Source organism: Mus caroli, unplaced genomic scaffold (genome assembly GCF_978045245.1).
Source record: "Mus caroli unplaced genomic scaffold, Mus_caroli_1 scaffold_17, whole genome shotgun sequence".
Classification (NCBI taxonomy): Eukaryota; Metazoa; Chordata; class Mammalia; order Rodentia; family Muridae; genus Mus; species Mus caroli.
In genome coordinates, this window is record NW_028227272.1 from 28,370,129 (window position 1) to 28,383,468 (window position 13,340).

Genomic DNA, 13,340 nt, shown 5'->3' on the forward strand with positions numbered 1-13,340 from the left:
GAGGAAAGAGAGAAGATGGAAAACCACTCTGCCATAAAGGACCTGGGCTCTTCTGGCTCACAGCCACCCATCCTGGCTTCTCTTAATGGAGCCCTGGGTGCAACTTGGATCCTTACACTTACTGGCAAGTACTTGGCCAACTGAGCCATTCCCCCAGCTCTGTGTTGTCTTTTCTATACATCCTCAAGCTGCTATAGACAAAAGAGAATTGAGACATTTTCTCTCCCTAAATCTGGGCCAAACTATGAAGATACTGCTTCCTTTTCCAGTGTCAGTCTCAGTCTGTGACAAGGGTCAGGAGTGGACCTGCCTGGCGTCCCATTTACAGTAATGCAGAGTAGCTTCAATGACAAGTGGCCCCATGGACATCAATACATTTCTCCATTGCTCCCACTCTACAGCTCAGTTGGACACTGCTCAACTGAGCTGCACATATATTCTCCCTCTACAACCCACGATATAGGAGTGGATGCTCTCTGGAACATTCCAACTCCACTGCAGAGGCCCAGAACAGAGTAACAATCACTGGTGTGCACAATGTATCTAAGGCTTAAGCTGGTGAGTCACACCCTCAACTCCTGCTTCTTAGGTCACCTCACAAACCAGGCTTTATTTGTATGCCATAAAAGAAACAGGAGACACCAGATCCTGTGAAATGTTTAAATAACTTTAAACTTTATTAAGTAAAAAATTGCATGAACACAGCCATAAGATAATGAATAGAAAAGTTAAATACAAAGTATCACATGTAAATTGATTATTAGATAACTGGCAGTTTCAACCCTAAATACTAAATCCCCAATTTTCCACAGTGGGAATATTAATCTAATGAGAGAAAAATCTCAATTTCATCTTAATATATACCAAAACTTTTTAAGAAAAAAAATTAAATTGAATCGAACTTTAAAAAAAAAAAAAACAATTCAATACAGCAATAGATGGGTTTGTAGTCAATGAGACCTGAGATAGAAATGGACTTTTGCCATTATAGTTACTTCAAGTCAACTTCCCAAACTAAGGCGGGTCTGGGGAAGGATGAGTCTTTACATGACCATGGTGCTTTTCTTACTAGTCCTGGAGTCCAGTCAGCAGTTTGGCTGCAGTTCTACATCCTATACTGGTCCAGCAGAGTACGGTGGTTCAAAACAGCACCAGTCTGTGCAACTCATTTCCATTTCCCATACTATTTTCAAACTTAAAAAAAAATTAAAACAAAACACCACCACTATCCCCTGCTTCAATTTAATAGCACACAAGTCCAGCATTAGCGATGCCAGTGAAGAGCTTCGGCCTCTTCCTGCTCATGTCCCTGCTGGCACCGTGATGAGCCTTCATTTCAGAAACAGACACTTCAAACAAGGACTGGAGGATGGGAAATAACAATGGCCAAGGTTTGCAAGTGAGTTAAGGAAAACAATCAGTGGAGTGGGGTCAAGAAGACAAAAACAAAAACAAAAACAAACAAACAAACAAAAACAACAAAAAACAAAACAAACAACAGAACCAAAAAACACGTGGTCGCCTGTGGGTTGGGCAGCAGCAGTTTCTAAGCTTGCAATAGTTGCATGCATCCTAGAGATGGCATTAGGGCATCAGTCCCACATCCCACGTTAGGGCTATATTGCAGAGAGTGGGCTTCATCCCGTGAGACGGCTCAGTACCTGTTTTATATCTCTTCAACTCATCCTACCTGATGTATATCAGAAACATCGATGGAAAAGAACAGGGATGGGGACCATAGCAACCAGGTGGATGTTGTTACAGTAAGTGACTGTGTAGGATTTCCCAGACCATCCTCTTCCTGAAGGTGGGCATGTGTTGCTGAGAAAAGGTCACAGGCTGGTCCCTAGCGATGTAATCTGCATATTTACAGGTAAACATTCCACAGTCACTCCCATTCAGTTGCTGAGGAATCTCCTCTGATGTCATACTGTACTGCTTCCACTCCAAAGGGTCCAGCTCAATGTTCCTGCGTGTCTTGCTCTCATTTTGTAAATATTGGAAGATGGTCTCACAGATAGACTTCCCTGTCTGTCCCATGGAATCGAGGTATACAATACTTCGTTTTCTTAAATCGATTACCACCAGGCTCCAATGTACCCTCTGGTGAATAGGCACCAAGATGAGTTCTTTTTCAAAGAGATTGATGCCTCGAGTCCATCTTTTCACAGAACTGTAACCGCTATGCTTTAGCTTGAGGTAAAAGAAAGTGCTAAAGACATGAAGAGCCGGGTAGCCTTGGTTTTCATTTCTCTCAACCAGAAGGTTCATGTAGAAATTGATGACCTCATCATTGAGCCACTGACCGTTCTCCAAGGTCTGGATATCTCCTCTGGTGATTTGCAACTTGAATCTGGAACTTAGGATTTCCTCTTGGGGTCCTGGACCCAGTGCATTCTCAATTTCCTTCTCCATGTCCTCTGTAATATCAAGGATTTGATCCATTTCTCTGCCCCTTTCTTGGTCTGTGAGAGGCCTTTTCTCTGCAGCAAGTACTGCCATCTTGTTGGGGAGTAAGCTATTGCCTCTGCCGCTATCCAGGATGATCTGAGCCTGTGTTCCTGGCTCCAAGCTGTCCCCCCTTCTTCCTTCACCCTTTACACAACCTTTCTTCTCTGTAACACATTTTTCCTCAGAGCAGCACTTCTCTTTCCCCTCTGGTGAAAGACATTCTTTTAGAGCAACAACAGTAGATGGTTCTTGATCTCTTGAGTTGTATCTGATCCATGACTGCCTCCTGACTCGCCCCCTTTGATCTTCCAGGTGTTTGTAAGGAACGGGTGAGGCCTGTGTGGGTCCGACTTCATATCTTGGTCGCACTGAAGGTGTTGAAGCAACCTTCCGTACTTTTCCTTTTGGGGGCTTTGTTCGTTTTCCTCCATGGTGGAATAGGGCCGCTTGCGACCCTTGCCACCATCAGCAGGCTTCCTCCCAGTTACAGCCTGCTATGGAGGACCTTCGGTCAACTCTAGGGGTTTTAGTTGTTTTGGAGGCTCTCCCTGGGGTTTCGGTACTTGACCCTTGCTAGGCTGTTCTCTTGGGAGCTCTAGGTCTTGAGGCTCCTGAGGGGTCTTCTTCTGAGCCTTGCCGGGCTCTTTAGATACCATCTCTGTTCCATCCTGGCATTTTCTTTTTGGACCTTGTCCCAAAGCTTCAGACTCTATCTCTGTCCCATTTTCATGCTCATATTTACGTTTTTGCCCTTTTCCTGAAGCTTCAGGCTTCATCTCCAACCCAGGCGGTTTAGGTTGCCACATGGACAACTGCTTGGACTGCCTAGGGTGTTGACTCCGGTATAGTAGTGCTTTTCTAACTTCCAAGCGAAAGCAACCTTATGCCTGGCTCTGGGTGGGTACTCTTGGGTCATTCACCCTGATGTCCGAAGAATCACTTCTTCCAGTTGATAGTTGGTCCAAGGTCGCGAACCTATGAGGCTCCTTTATAAACAGTTGACTTTGCAGGTCAGGGTCAGTCAAAGAATGGAGATAATTAAGCAGACCGACTGGTGAATAGTCAGAGCTTGGCAGTTCACCAGGGGTCCACTCTGGAAAACTCGGAGGAGTTAGTTTTAAGGATACCTCATCAGAAGTATCCTTCTTGGGTGCTGTAACCAGCTAAACAGCGAAAATTTCAAAATCGGACTAATCGTCCTAGTTAATCACTAGTAAGACACCGGGCCTAAACCTAGTAGCTAACACTTCGGAGGCAACCTCACGAATGATGTTGAACTCAGAGGGTTGCCCCTAGACATAGCCTTCAAGGTTCCATAGCTGTTTGTGATGTCACCTGAAAGGATGCTAAGCAACGTTTTTGGAGGGTGGAAGCCCTCCCCAACTCCAACTTGGTCCAGGGTTTCAAAGCACTCCTTTGCCTGAGTGGCAGGTTTGAATGTATTGATATATATCACAGTTCTTCGGCAGAACACAGGGTTACTTACCTAAATGCTGTCAGCATAGTTCAGCTGGTCCTGACTAGTACGTTTGTCTTTTAGGAAGCTGTCCCATCATGGTCAATTATAGAAATTTAAGTGCCCTTCAAAATATCTTCTCACACACAATATGTTTGCTAATTATAAGAATAAATAGAATTTTACAGTTATAAAACCTAGTAGGTAGTGGTGTGTGACAAAATTTGTTTCTCCTCTGAATAAGGAGCCCAGGAAAGACCAAAGTGCCCATACCACCAAAGTCCTACTTGGTGAACTAATAAGTTTTATTGGGGTTACTTATAGGAATATGGGTGAGGGGTTACTTACAGGAGCAGAAATGACTCAAAGACAGCTGCATCACCAAAGCCTACCCAGCATAGGTTGACAGCTCACAAAAACTGGGAACCTGGAGAAACTGCACGGCATGTAGATGGATCAAAGGGCTGGAGAATGTCCATTCCAGGTGCCTCAGTTGGTCTAAACTTCTTGCAGACAGCTGGTATGAGGGTGGCTCTTTTGAGTCTTTTTTGCAGCTCAGCTTCCTTTCATCTGAGAGGGACTCTCAGCTTTTATTGATCTCTGGCAGGGAAGGAGCCTAGTGAATCTGATCATTTTGAGATCTTTTGTTGCCTTCCTGCCTGAGGGGCTTCCTTTCAGATGGAATGAAGGGTGGAATGGTTCAGTGTTTCAGTATTGGAGGAAACTTGTGAAACTGGTACCGATTTACCAAGGATCAATCCCAAAGAGAATAAATAAAATCTCACCATTGTCAATAGGATCCATTGAGAAAGATACATCACTATTTCAGTTACAATCCTACCAATAACACAAGCCCTGAACTGCTCCCTAGAAAACAGTAGGAAGAATTCAACTGTAGCTGTAATTACAGAGGTGGGTGTTTTCTGTGGGTCCTGGAATCTGAACTCCAGCCACCATGATTAAACAGCAAGCACTTTACCACTTATCAGTGAGTACATATCATGTGAGTTCTTTTGTGATTGGGTTACCTCACTCAGGATGATGCCCTCCAGGTCCATCCATTTGCCTAGGAATTTCATAAATTCATTCTTTTTAATAGCTGAGTAGTACTCCATTGTGGGAATGTACCGCATTTTCTGTATCCATTCCTCTGTTGAGGGGCATCTGGGTTCTTTCCAGCTTCTGGCTATTATAAATAAGGCTGCTATGAACATAGTGGAGCATGTGTCCTTCTTACCAGTTGGAACATCTTCTGGATATATGCCCAGGAGAGGTATTGCTGGATCCTCCAGTAGTACTATGTCCAATTTTCTGAGGAACCACCAGACTGATTTCCTGAGTGGTTCTACAAGCTTGCAATTCCACCAACAATGGAGGAGCATTCCTCTTTCTCCACATCCTCGCTAGCATCTGCTGTCACCTGACTTTTTTATCTTAGCCATTCTGACTGCTGTGAGGTGGAATCTCAGGGTTGTTTTGATTTGCATTTCCCTGATGATTAAGGATGCTGAACATTTTTTCAGGTGCTTCTCAGCCATTCAGTATTCCTCAGGTGAGAATTCTTTGTTTAGCTCTGAGCCCCATTTTTAATGGGGTTATTCGATTTTCTGGAGTCCACCTTCTTGAGTTCTTTATATATATTGGATATTAGTCTCCTATCTGATTTAGGATAGGTAAAGATCCTTTCCCAATCTGTTGGTGGTTTTTTTGTCTTATTGACAGTGTCTTTTGCCTTACAGAAGCTTTGCAATTTTATGAGGTCCCATTTTTCGATTCTCGATCTTACAGCACAAGCCATTGCTGTTCTATTCAGGAATTTTTCCCCTGTGCCCATATCTTCAAGGCTTTTCCCCACTTTCTCCTCTGTAAGTTTCAGTGTCTCTGGTTTTATGTGGAGTTCCTTAATCCACTTAGATTTGACTTTAGTACAAGGAGATAGGAATGGATCAATTCGCATTCTCCTACATGATAACCGCTACTTGTGCCGGCACCATTTGTTGAAAATGCTTTTTCCCACTGGATGGTTTTAGCTCCCTTGTCAAAGATCAAGTGACCATAGGTGTGTGGGTCCATTTCTGGGTCTTCAATTCTATTCCATTGGTCTACTTGTCTGTCACTATACCAGTACCATGCAGTCTTTATCACAATTGCTCTGTAGTACAGCTTTAGGTCAGGCATGGTGATTCCACCAGAGGTTCTTTTATCCTTGAGAAGTGTTTTTGCTATCCTAGGTTTTTTGTTATTCCAGATGAATTTGCAGATTGCTCTTTCTAATTCGTTGAAGAATTGAGTTGGAATTTTGATGGGGATTGCATTGAATCTGTAGATTGCTTTTGGCAAGATAGCCATTTTTACTATATTGATCCTGCCAATCCATGAGCATGGGAGATCTTTCCATCTTCTGAGATCTTCTTTAATTTCTTTCTTCAGAGACTTGAACTTCTTACCATACAAATCTTTCACTTCCTTAGTTAGAGTCACGCCAAGGTATTTTATATTATTTGTGACTATTGAGAAGGGTGTTGTTTCCCTAATTTCTTTCTCAGCCTGTTTATCCTTTGTGTAGAGAAAGGCCATTGACTTGTTTGAGTTAATTTTGTATTCAGCTACTTCATTGAAGCTGTTTATCAGGCTTAGGAGTTCTCTGGTGAAATTTTTAGGGTCACTTATATATACTATCATATCATCTGCAAAAAGGGATATTTTGACTTCTTCCTTTTCAATTTGTATCCCCTTGATCTCCTTTTGTTATTGAATTGCTCTGGCTAGGACTTCAAGTACAATGTTGAATAGGTAGGGAGAAAGTGGACAGCCTTGTCTAGTCCCTGATTTTAGTGGGATTGCTTCCAGCTTCTCACCATTTACTTTGATGTTGGCTACTGGTTTGCTGTAGATTGCTTTTATCATGTTTATGTATGGGCCTTGAATTCCTGATCTTTCCAAGACTTTTATCATGAATGGGTGTTGGATTTTGTCAAATGCTTTCTCCGCATCTAACGAGATGATCATGTGGTTTTTGTCTTTGAGTTTGTTTATATAGTGGATTAGGTTGATGGATTTCCGTATATGAAACCATCCCTGCATCCCTGGAATGAAACCTACGTGGTCAGGATGGATGATTGTTTTGATGTGTTCTTGGATTCAGTTAGCAAGAATTTTATTGAGGATTTTTGCATCGATGTTCATAAGGGAAATTGGTCTGAAGTTCTCTATCTTTGTTGGGTCTTTCTGTGGTTTAGGTATCAGAATAATTGTGGCTTCATACAATGAGTTGGGTAGAGTACCTTCTACTTCTATTTTGTGGAATAGTTTGTGAAGAACTGGAATTAGATCTTCTTTGAAGGTCTAATAGAACTCTGCACTAAACCCATCTGGTCCTGGACTTTTTTTGGTTGGGAGACTATTAATGACTGCTTCTATTTCTTTAGGGGATATAGGACTGTTTAGATCATTAACCTGATCCTGATTTAACTTTGGTACCTGGTATCTGTCTAGAAATTTGTCCATTTCATCCATGTTCTCCAGTTTTGTTGAGTATAGCCTTTTGTAGAAGGATCTGATGGTGTTTTGGATTTCTTCAGGATCTGTTGTTATGTCTCCCTTTTCATTTCTGATTTTGTTAATGAGGATGCTGTCCCTGTACCTTTTAGTGAGTCTGGCTAAGGGTTTATCTATCTTGTTGATTTTCTCAAAGAACCAGCTCCTCGTTTAGGTTGATTCTTTGAATAGTTCTTCTTGTTTCCACTTGGTTGATTTCGCCCCTGAGTTTGATTATTTCCTGCCGTTTACTCCTTTTGGGTGAATTTGCTTCCTTTTGTTCTAGAGCTTTTAGGTGTGTTGTCAAGCTGTTAGTGTGTGCTTTCTCTAGTTTCTTTTTGGAGGCACTCAGAGCTATGAGTTTTCCTCTTAGAAATGCTTTCATTATGTCCCATAAGTTTGGGTATGTTGTGACTTCATTTTCATTAAACTCTAAAAAGTCCTTAATTTCTTTCTTTATTCCTTCCTTGACCAAGGTATCATTGAGAAGAGTGTTGTTCAGTTTCCACATGAATGTTGGCTTTCTATTATTTATGTTGTTATTGAAAATCAGCCTTAGTCCATGGTGATCTGATAGGATGCATGGGACAATTTCAATATTTTTGTATCTGTTGAGGCCTGTTTTGTGACCAATTATATGGTCAGTTTTGGAGAAGGTACCATGAGGTGCTGAGAAGAAGGTATATCCTTTTGTTTTAGGATAAAATGTTCTGTAGATATCTGTGAGATCCATTTGTTTCATAACTTCTGTTAGTTTCACTGTGTCCCTGTTTAGTTTCTGTTTCCATGATCTGTCCATTGATGAAAGTGGTGTGTTGAAGTCTCCCACTATTATTGTGTGAGGTGCAATGTGTGCTTTGAGCTTTACTAAAGTTTCTTTAATGAATGTGGCTGCCCTTGTATTTGGAGCATAGATATTCAGAATTGAGAGTTCCTTTTGGAAGATTTTACCTTTGATGAGTATGAAGTGCCCCTCCTTGTCTTTTTTTATGACTTTGGGTTGGAAGTCGATTTTATTAGATATTAGAATGGCTACTCCAGCTTGTTTCTTCAGACCATTTGCTTGGAAAATAGTTTTCCAGCCTTTCATTCTGCGGTAGTGTCTGTCTTTTTCCCTGAGATGGGTTTCCTGTAAGCAGAAAAATGTTGGGTCCTGTTTGTGTAGCCAGTCTGTTAGACTATGTCTTTTTATTGGGGAATTGAGTCCATTGATATTAAGAGATATTAAGGAAAAGTAATTGTTGCTTCCTATTATTTTTGTTGTTACAGCTGGCATTCTGTTCTTGTGGCTCTCTTCTTTTAGGTTTGTTGAAGGATTACTTTCTTGCTTTTTCTAGGATGTGGTTTCAGTCCTTGTATTTTTTTTTCTTTCTGTTATTAGCCTTTGAAGGGCTGGATTCGTGGAAAGATAATGTGTGAATTTGGTTTTGTCGTGGAATACTTTGGTTTCACCATCTATGGTAATTGAAAGTTTGGCTGGGTATAGTAGCCTGGGCTGGCATTTGTGTTCTCTTAGTGTCTGTATAACATCTGTCCAGGATCTTCTGACTTTCATAGTCTCTGGTAAAAATCTGGTGTAATTCTGATAGGCCTGCCTTTATTTGTTACTTGACCTTTTTCCCTTACTGCTTTTAATATTCTATCTTTATTTAGTGCATTTGTTGTTCTGATTATTATGTGTTGGGAGGAATTTCTTTTCTGGTCCAGTCTATTTGGAGTTCTGTAGGCTTCTTGTATGCTCATGGGCATCTCTTTCTTTAGGTTTGGGAAGTTTTTTGTTTTTTGTTTTTTTTTTTAAAGATTTATTTATTTATTATATATAAGTACACTGTAGCTGTCCTCAGATACTTCAGAAGAGGGCATCAGATTTCATTGCAGATGGTTGTGAGCCACCATGTGGCTGCTGGGATTTGAACTCTGGACCTTTGGAAGAGCAGTCGGCACTCTTAACCACTAAGCCATCTCACATTTTCTTCTATAATTTTGTTGAAGATATTTGCTGGCCCTTTAAGTTGAAAATCTTCATTCTCATCTACTTATATTATCCGTAGGTTTGGTCTTCTCATTGTGTCCTGGATTTCCTGAATGTTTTGAGTTAGGATCTTTTGGCATTTTGCATTTTCTTTGATTGTTGTGCCGATGTTCTCTATGGAATCTTCTGCACCTGAGATTCTCTCTTCTATCTCTTGTATTCTGTTGCTGATGCTCGCATCTATGGTTCCAGATTTCTTTCCTAGGGTTTCTATCTACAGAGTTGCCTCACTTTGGGTTTTCTTTATTGTGTCTACTTCCCTTTTTAGGTCTAGTATGGTTTTGTTCATTTCCATCACCTGTTTGGATGTGTTTTCCTGTTTTTCTTTAAGGACTTGCAACTCTTTAGCAGTGTTCTCCTGTATTTCTTTAAATGAGTTGTTAAAGTCCTTCTTGATGTCCTCTACCATCATCATGAGATATGCCTTTAAATCCAGATCTAGCTTTTCGGGTGTGTTGGGGTGCCCAGGACTGGCTGAGGTGGGTTCTGATGATGGTGAGTGGTCTTGGTTTCTGTTAGTAAGATTCTTACATTTGCCTTTCACCATCTGGTAATCTCTGGAGTCAGTTGTTATAGTTGTCTCTGGTCAGAGCTTGTTACTTTCATGATTCTGTTAGTCTCTACCAGCAGACCTGGGAGACTAGCCCTCTCCTGAGTTTCAGTGGTTAGAGCACTCTCTGCAGGCAAGCTCTCCTCTTGCAGCGAAGGTGCACAGATATCTGGCGTTCAGACTTGCCTCCTGGCAGAAGATGAAGGCCTGAAACAGGGCCTGTCCCAGAAGCTGTTAGCTTCAGTAGTCCACACTCTCACCTGCGCAGACTAGTCTCGATGGAACCCGGGAACCAAGATGGCTCCCCCAGGTGCTCTGGCAAAGCCCTCTAGGGCGGGGCAGATACCTCTCCTCTGGCAGGGAAGGTGCCCAGATATCTGGAGCCAGAAATGGGGTCTGCCTCAGAAGCTCTGTGGCTCCCGCCTGTCCCAGAAGCTGTTAACTTGTGTAGTCCACACTCTCACCCGTGCAGACTAGTCTCCCCAGGATCCTGGAACCAAGGTGTCTCCTGCAGATGCTCCAGCAATGCCCTCCTGGGCCAGGCAGACACCTTCAGCCTGTTTTCTTATAGAACCCAGGACCAAGGCAGGAATGACACTACCCACAATGGGCTGGGCCCTCCCCCAACTATCACTAATCGGGAAAGTGTCTTACAGATTGGATCTCATGAAGGCCTTTCCTCAACTGAGGCTTCTTCCTCTCTGATGACTCTAGTTTGTGTCAGGTTGACACACAAAACCAGACAGTACAGTGTCTCTTCACAGCAATGTAACAGCAACTAAGACAGCTTTCTACAATGTTCTAGACCATACACAAAATGTAGATATGTTCTTTGACATAATGTTGTCTGAATGGTCTCTAGCTAGATTTCTAATGAAAACCCTCTTCCCACATGAAACCTCATGGGCTGTCTTTAATTGTTCACATTTAAAAATATTTTTGTTTTATTTTACATGTGTGAGTGTTGTGCCTGCATATATGTATGTGCATGATGATATGCCCAGTGCCTGGAGAGGTCAGAATAAGGTGTTAGGTGCCTTGGAACTGGAATTGCAGAAGGTTGTAAGCTGCCTTGTGGATACTGAGATGGAACCTGAATATTCTGGAAGAGCAGCAAGTGCCCTTAACTGGTGAGCCATTCATCCAGCCACTATTGATCACATTTTAATTGTATCCATGGTTTTGTAAACACCCACCAGAATTACCCATTGATCTCTGCTTAGAACATTCTAGATCTTCTCTAACGTGCGTCTCCATTTTCTTCTAGCAAAGCAGTTCTGAAGGCCTCAGAACCACGAGGTGAGGTTTAGTTCCAGGCACATCCCCACTCCTGATACCAATTTTCAATTACTTTTGTGTTGCTTAGACAAAATACACAACTTAAAACTGTATTGGTAAAAGGTTTATTTTGGTTCACAGTTTCAAAGGCTTCAATACATCACAATAAGGGAGGAACAGAAGAGCAATTCACAGTGTGATAGACAGGAAGCAGAGAGAAGTGCAGACTGGGGACCTAGTGTTACTCTCAAAGGCACATCCCTAGGAACTTATTTTTCCAGTTAGATCCATCCACCTTCCAAAGTTTCTACAACTCCCTAAAATAGTTAGAGACTGACTTAGTCAGAGTTTGTATTCCTGCACAAAACATCATGACCAAGAAGCAAGTTGGGGAGGAAAGGGTTTATTCAGCTTACAATTTCCACATTGCTATTAATCACCAAAGAAAGTCAGGACTGGAACTCACACAGGGTAGGAACTTGGATTCAGGAGCTGATGCAGAGGTCATGGAGCGGTGCTGCTTACTGGATTGCACATTCACAAATAGCCTCTCATAGTCTCTTTTCATGGTGCTAAGCCTCAACTTCTCTGCATGACCCCTTCAGTCCTGAGCCTTCAACTGCCAGTGAGGCTGCACCTTCACCAAAGGCCTCTCCTGGCCTCTCACAGTGCTGAATATCAGCTGCTACTCCTTCATGTTTCAAAACCAGTACCACCTGGGTGACTCTTATACATTACCAAGTCTGGCTGCCTCTGGAACACAGCTTCTCTGTGCTTTCAGGAAACACTTCCCAGATTTCATCTTAGTGATGCTAGTCTCTTCTTAATTACTGCTAATTTCTTAGCTCCAGATAACCAGCATCAATTGTCCCAGTAATGCAAAGGTTTCACGTTAATAGTTCTGGTATCTTGCTAATCACTGCTTAAACCCCAGCTAACCAAAACCACAGAATCTTCACAATCAAAACAGCAACAGCCCTGATAAGTGTCTTTAATCTTCCCTCTGAAATTTCACAAGCCAGGCCTACATCGTTTGCACTGTTCTCAACATTATCTTCCATGCTCCTACAGAACATCCCACAGTGCTCTTAACATTCCCAATGGCTCTTCTAGCTTAAAGTTCCTTCCACGGTCCTCCCAAAAACATGGTCAGGCTGTCACAGGAATACCCCACTTCTGGTACAAACTTCTGTATTAGTCAGGGTTCTCTAGAGTCACAGAACTTATGGAATGTTTCTCTATATTGAGGGACATAATTGTGATGACTTACAGTCTGTAGTTCAACTAACCCAACAGTGGTCATCTGTGAATGGGAAGTCCAAGGATCTAGTAGTTGCTCATCCCCACAAGGCTAGTTGTTCCAGCTGGTCTTCTGTAGAAGTAGGTTCCAACAGATGTGCTGGCAAGTAAGAATAAGCAGGTGAAGAAGAGTGAGTCTTCCTTCTCCTAATGTGCGTGTGTAGGCCTCTAGCAGAAGGTGTGGCCAAGATTAAAGGTGTACACCATCACACCAGGATCTGAGACTTACTTTGTCCCAGGCTGAGCTTGAATTAGGAGATCTCCTTGTCTCAGTCTCCTGGAATTAAAAGCATGTATTACCTTGCCTGGGCCTAAGCTTTTCATGGCTACTATGTCTCAAGATCTCCATGCCAGGATCCAGGTCAGAAACTTATGTCTTCCAGTCTCAAGATCTAGATCACAGGTGAGCCCTCCCATTCTGGATTGTAGATCATTCCAGATATAGTCAAGTTGACAACCAGTAATAGCCATCACAGAGACCAAGTGTTCAAAACCACAAGGCCATAATGAACAGCTCATATTCAACCCATATTACTTATTTTTATTAGCACTCTTGGTTTTTCTAAATTTCCTAGAATGATTAAAGGAAGCAACTGAAGTAGTTCCTGCCTTGTCAGTTCTCCTGGATGCAGATTCTGCAAAAGGGTAAACCACTTTCAGAGAGTTGAGTGTTCAAAATTCAAGAGTAAGCCATCAAGAGATGTGTCAGGGGAACAACATCTCTGATGTCTTATCAA

At 42.2% G+C, this 13,340-nt stretch overlaps 1 pseudogene; it reads right to left on the reverse strand.

Moving 5' to 3' along the window:
- Nucleotides 1–1,201: 1,201 nt before the first annotated feature.
- LOC147000618 (sentrin-specific protease 2 pseudogene) lies at nucleotides 1,202–2,693 on the reverse strand (annotated as a pseudogene).
- Nucleotides 2,694–13,340: the final 10,647 nt, after the last annotated feature.